Here is a 6,464-nt window from a genome sequence, read left to right on the forward strand (position 1 = left end):
ATTGTGTTTTAAACTTGACTCCTAAAAGATTAGGTAAAACTCAAGATATTATTGTTTATTCATAGATTTGAACAATGAAATGACTGAATAATGAGATAATGTTTGGTAATTCACACCTAGGGAGCTAAAAAATGATACCAACATTGATTTAAATAATAAAATAATGAAGTGACATGTCACAATTAACTGCAACTAGGAGGATCCAGAGTCCACTCTAACTTGAGTAGATAGATTTGAATAATGAAATAATCAAATAGTTAGGTGGCCTGCCACCCTTGACTCCTAAAAGTTGGCACCAAAATTCAGTGATCACAGATTATGTAATGAACCATTTTAGTAAATTATTAACTATTTAAATAGTTGGACTTTATTTCATCATCATTTCTGGGGTGGAAATTACATAACTAAATAATTATATGGTGTTGCTACCTTGACTCCCACAATGTGATGGAAAAATACACTGATCTTGGATTACCTAATGTCCTGTTTTAATATTAAATTATTACATAATCAGAGGATGAGATGGTCTGCCACACTCGACACTCACAAATTTTCTTACTTGAGTCCCAAAAAATTGTGCAAACTCACCATTTCATCCATTACTTAATCACAGATTTGATAGTACAATGTGTATAGGATTAAATGACATTGTGTATCCAGGATTTAAGAGGGTATCAGATATTTGATGTTGTGCAGCTGCCTGATTAGAGATGAATTGCTATCAATTTATGCCTCAGTCGAGTCTAACTAATGGATTAATACCTTCTTGAAGGAAGCTAACAATGGAAAACTCACCTTTGGTTAAATAATTTTGAGTCTTTTTTTCTTCTTATGGAAGATGATGTTCAACTACAACAAATTTTGAACTCTTTCTCCACAGACTATACTCCCTGATATAAGGTAATCATGAATTGAGTAATATAACCAGGTGTAAGCCATCTTCCTGTTAGGACAATCACCTACCACTGATGCTGTCTTTAAGTTTTTTACGAGATACTTATCTTGGGAGACTAAAATAGCCAATGATAACACTACATCTAAACTGTTCTCTGGTTCTTGGCACTTGAGACCAGTATAGAGTTCCAACAGGGTTGCCAGGCAACATTTATGATGCAACATTCTGTCATATTCTAGTACAACTCCTACATGCTAAAATAATGGACCAATGGACTAACATTATAGCCTCCCTGATTTTCTGCCAAAAATACAAGAGTCTTTTTTTGAGTTATACTTATTTTCAAGTCTACCAAACAACTACATGCCTATAGTGTTATACACCTGAAAATGAAAGGACCATTATGCCATTCAACTGCATTGATGTTTATTGAACAATATTTCCTATGTTCCAATTTTCTTATTTCCAGAATGGTGACAATACCATTAATGTACTATATCTTAATAGTTTTCTTTTTACTGAGATGAAAATAAGCTTCTCTTCATTCTCTTCTACAACAGCTTGAACAAATATGGAAAAAAATCAGCGAGTGAATAATTGTAGCAACGCACAAATTCACAAAGACAAATAAATACACACAAACACATTGGAAAAGTAAAGTCTGACATTCTAAGTAACACCTATGGCCACAGAGCTTCCATGCAACAACAACAAATAGCTTACTCTGCAACCATGGAAAATTACTGAAAAAAAATCAGGAGTGTCCCCTAAAAATGCATTTACCCACAGACACCAGGAAGAAGTCTAGAGATTAACACATTCATATTCCCAAGAATTGGGATGAGTATTTTTTGGTTACTTGATATCCTATGTATGTCATCATTTTGGGGAAATATAAGATAAAAAACAATAGTAACCTCCAACATTTTACATTGATATAGGCATTGGTATATTGATACAACTGTGAAGCTGTTTTTGTTGTAGTGGATATATTTTCTACTCTTGTTTAGGGTATTGCACTTATGCAGCTTATTTAAAAATGAATGTATAATTAAGATATACAGGTTACTAGGTAGTCTTCTATAATAATCAAACATGTAGTCATATTAGGTATGTTTCCAATGTTAAACAGATATATTCACATAGACAGATGATATCAAAACACTTTGAAGACTTACAGAATATGGCTATAAGATGTTTAATAACCAAAGTCTTTTCATGACAGTGACACACGTCTGTTACAGGCAGCACAAATTTACTTCACATAAGGATGATGGACATAGAAAAAACCCTCCATATGGAGTTTGATTTCATTGTGTCAAGCCTAGTAATTTGGGCAGGAAACTCTTGCCTTGACTGCTTATGTTATCATTTAATTATTAAAATCGATCATTACATAATACGTGATCCCTGCCATTTGGAGTCAAGGGGGCTAGATCATCTAACAATCTGATTATTTCATCGTTCATATCTCTTTATTTGAATAAGAGTGGATTCTGGATCAACCGTGTTGGAGTTAATTGTGGCATGATGTAAGGCGTAAAGTTTTTCCTCCTACAGATGGTCTGGTCCCACTGCCATGCCAGCCCCAAATAATGCACAGAATCTGTATTTGATATAATATTCCACTGACTTGTTTCTTATCGGCTACCTCTGTCTTAAGTATTAACACATTTCTATGTCTTTCTACATGGTCTTACCAGTGAGAAGTGACTGGCGGTTCTGCCTTCTCCACACTCTCCATCTTGACTCCTCCTTCCTACTCCTCTTTCGTCCTTCTCTCCTAGTCCCTCCTATCTTCCTTTCCTATTGGCCATCAGTGCTTCATTCATTAACCAGTATGAGAAACATATATACATAATGGCATCTCCCAGCAGCATGACATTTCATTATTTAATTATTTCATATTATTTTGGTACCTAACCAGGGCTGAATTATAAAATGTTTTCTCATTATTCATTATTTTTATTGTTAAAATCTATGACTAAATAAGCAATGAACTCTTGAGTGTTGCCCACTTTTCTAGAAGTCAAGTATAAATCACGGTCCATTCATTTCATTTTTAATCATTTACTTAGTAAGACCTATCATTATTTAAGAAGTGATTACTGGAGTCAGAGCTACATTTTGGGAGTTGATGATGTGCCATCATCTCATTACATGTTTATTTAGACATTTAATTAACCATTACATCAGCGATGATACCTTGAATTTGGTGCCACCTTGTTTAAACTAATGTGCTATCCCACTACTTATATGTTTATTTAATTTTTTAAATCAATCATTATTCCAGAAAGAGCTAAGTCTGGCTCCACCATGGGGGATTTAAGTATGCAACACTATCTAATTATTCAATTATTAAATACATAGATGTTAAATGTTTGAATAATGATGTCATCCTTCATGACCCGAGTCTGGCCAGTCATCCCTGGGACTTAATTGTGACATTGGTTAATTATCTAAGTATTACTTCATTGAAAATCACTGATATTTTTGGACATCTTATGGCAGTTAAGTATAAAGGAGCATCCACCTATTTACTTATTCATTACTTAAATGATGATCGTGTCATCCATTAGGGTTTTGCCTGCTTTGCTGTGGATACAGCAGATACCTGTTTCCAGAAGCCGCAACCCCATTATGAGAGACTCTGTGAGATCAAGTCATCACAGATTACATAATAATATATATAATAAATAAATGATTAAATAATTTAAATACTGGGATGATTCACCAGACTAGATCCATGAAAGTCACAGTCATCACTTACTTTAAAAATGCAATACTTTACTAGTCAGAAAATCAGAGGATCTTGTCAAATGAACTCTGTCAGGTTGACATCATGAAACTCAACCAAGTTGCTGCAGTCATGATGCAGCCACTGGGCTAGCCAGCAATACTGCATCAGAGGCTCTGTCAGCATTGATGGAGGTGCCATCATCTACAGAGCTGTGGGAGACCACCTGCTTGCTCTCTGTGATGTCATCTGAGGCAATGCTGCTTTGGCACCTACTTTGATGCTGCTGGCATATCATGTGCTGCTTCTTATCCTTCTCATAGATTGGGGAGCAGGACAAAACTGTGTGTGCAGTTTCAGATGTTTTGGTGTGGGATGGTGTATTACATGCAGGTTGATGTACTGACCCATTCTGTCGAAGGACCCTTGTTTCTGTTTCATGTGTCTAGATCCCTGGAGGGAAAGCATGAAGGCACCTTGAGGGTTTCCTGTTAGGAAACTTGGAATTTGGTTAGAAATCCTTGAGGATAATGGGAGTGAGTATGTTCTGTAGGCCTCCTCATATGACAAGCTGGTGTTGCTTGTTTTCCCTTGGTATCGAGGTTGCTTTTATTCTGTCCCTTTGCATTTCCTCAGAGATCTATCAGTCCCCTGTGTCCTTGACCTGGCTACAGGTTGATGCATGTCCACAGGTGATCGAGAAATTACTATGTCTGAGGAGAAATTTGTGAATTTTGAGTAATACCATTTTTTTTAAGTGGGGCCTGCTAGGGATAGAGGGTGAAAGGATTTTGAGAGAAGAGAGATTGTGATGGTTGAAATACAATGTTTATAATTTATGAAAGCCATTGTAAATCAAAATTACAAAGCATCCATACCTTTATCTGTAGACTCCAGGTGTTGGTGGTACACACCTTTAGTCCCAGGACTCAAGATTAAGAGCGATCTCTGTTAGATCAAGGCTAGACTGACTCTAAGATATTGATCCAATCTTAAAATGTTTATTTTAAGAAATAACACATGTGATTTCTTCACTTGAGATCTGATGCCTATAATCCAAGAAACAGTGATATGGATAAAGGTGTTATATGGATGGGTGTAGAAAGGAATATAAGGAGGAAATACAATCTAAGAGCCTCTTTCTGCTAAAATCTTTGGACCCAGGACAGCCATTTCATCTGAATAAATGTAAGATCTATTACCTTGGAAGTTGTCTTTCTCTGATATGCAACTTCTAATTTGAAACCTAATATTTGTCATGGGGTATTATTGTTTTTCATGTGTGACAAAGCTGGAGAGAGATCAAAGTGTTTGCTGCAGATAATGTGGGCACCATACAACAGAACCCACATGGAAGGTCGCTGTGAGCATGAAATGCAAATTTTCCTGAAGCATTTCTTCTTTCTTACCAGATCATCAGATCTATGGGACCATTGTACTGTAATCTGGATCCATCACGAGTACATGCATATCGATGTCCTTTGCCTTTTTTCTAGCCTAGACGAACCTACTGCCAGGTTGAAAGTCAGTGCTGGCCTTAAATTACAATTGAGGTGAATGATCCTTAGCCCTCTTCTGGCCACCTTCCCGTATGCCCTGTGTTCTGGGATGAAACCATTCTACTGGCCTAATAGCTCTGTATTAATCTGGGTTGCCGCTCTTGGCTGGCTACTTTCAACAGAATACTTGCTTGCCAGGGTAAAAGTTGACAATATACACATGTTCAGCCTGATTGGGTAATCACCTGGGTCTCTAGAGTAAAGATGATAACTGCTCAATTTCAGAATATGTAGGGCGGTTTTCTACAGAAACACCTAGCTTGGCAGCTAGAGGTCAAATCTCCCAGACCATGAGTTTGGTTCAAGGCTCCGACTTTATGGTCCAGATAGGCATGAGGTTCCTGTAGGCTTCCATATGGTCTCTTGCAGGCTTCCTTGTGAGCCTGCCTATACCCTTAGAAGTGGCATTCACTAGACAGGCTGGTTCCATAAGAACAGTGTCTAGAGGCCGTGCAGTGGAGAACCACATGAAGCCCCATTTTCCCACTCCACCTTGCACCATCCACATCCTTTGGGATCTATCCCTTGCATCGGATATATGACCCATCTTCAGCCTCTTTTAGGCAAAGGTTGTTTGGTGACTAGCATAATCCAAGCTGGTTGGGGGTTTTGTTGCTTTGGAAAGTGCTGAGGGAATCCACTCATGGCCTTGGGAGTTGGCATTCTCAGTGCACGAATGCCATCAAGTAGAATAGTTTTGTGTTTCCTTCCAGCATATTTCCTCTGGACAAAGCTGTAGGCTTCCCAGAAACAGGCTGTTGGTGTGGCCCCATAGGACATAAGTAGATCTCCTGCAGTAACTTTGACCCAGGGGAAACTGGATAGCATCATGGTTCCTGTGACCAAGGCTGGGAGATTTCAACTTGCCTTGCTGTGGCTCAGGAAAATCAGTCTCCTGGGTCCAGGGCCTGCCTTGACTGGTAGTACCAAGGGGAACCTCTGCTGGAATTCTGCATCGTGGGATGGACCTGGAGTGATATGGGGACTTTTCTGGCCCATCATACCGCACACTGTGCATAAGGCCACCCAAGAAAAAACCGTGTGTGATGCCTAAACTTCCTCAGCATCACCCAGGGATTACTATTGTAAAACACATACACTGGCCAGCATCTCTCCCATATTCTCAGGGTCTCATCACCAGACAAAAATTTGGCTAAATATATGTTATACCACTCCAGATGATAAACTAGTGCAGGAAGATAAACATGAAAGAAGGAAACAAAAACCATATATTTTGGCAAACCTCTATAAGTAGTCATAGGCCCAGATTAAT

The sequence above is a fragment of the Phodopus roborovskii genome, unplaced genomic scaffold, assembly GCF_943737965.1.
Source record: "Phodopus roborovskii unplaced genomic scaffold, PHOROB, whole genome shotgun sequence".
Classification (NCBI taxonomy): Eukaryota; Metazoa; Chordata; class Mammalia; order Rodentia; family Cricetidae; genus Phodopus; species Phodopus roborovskii.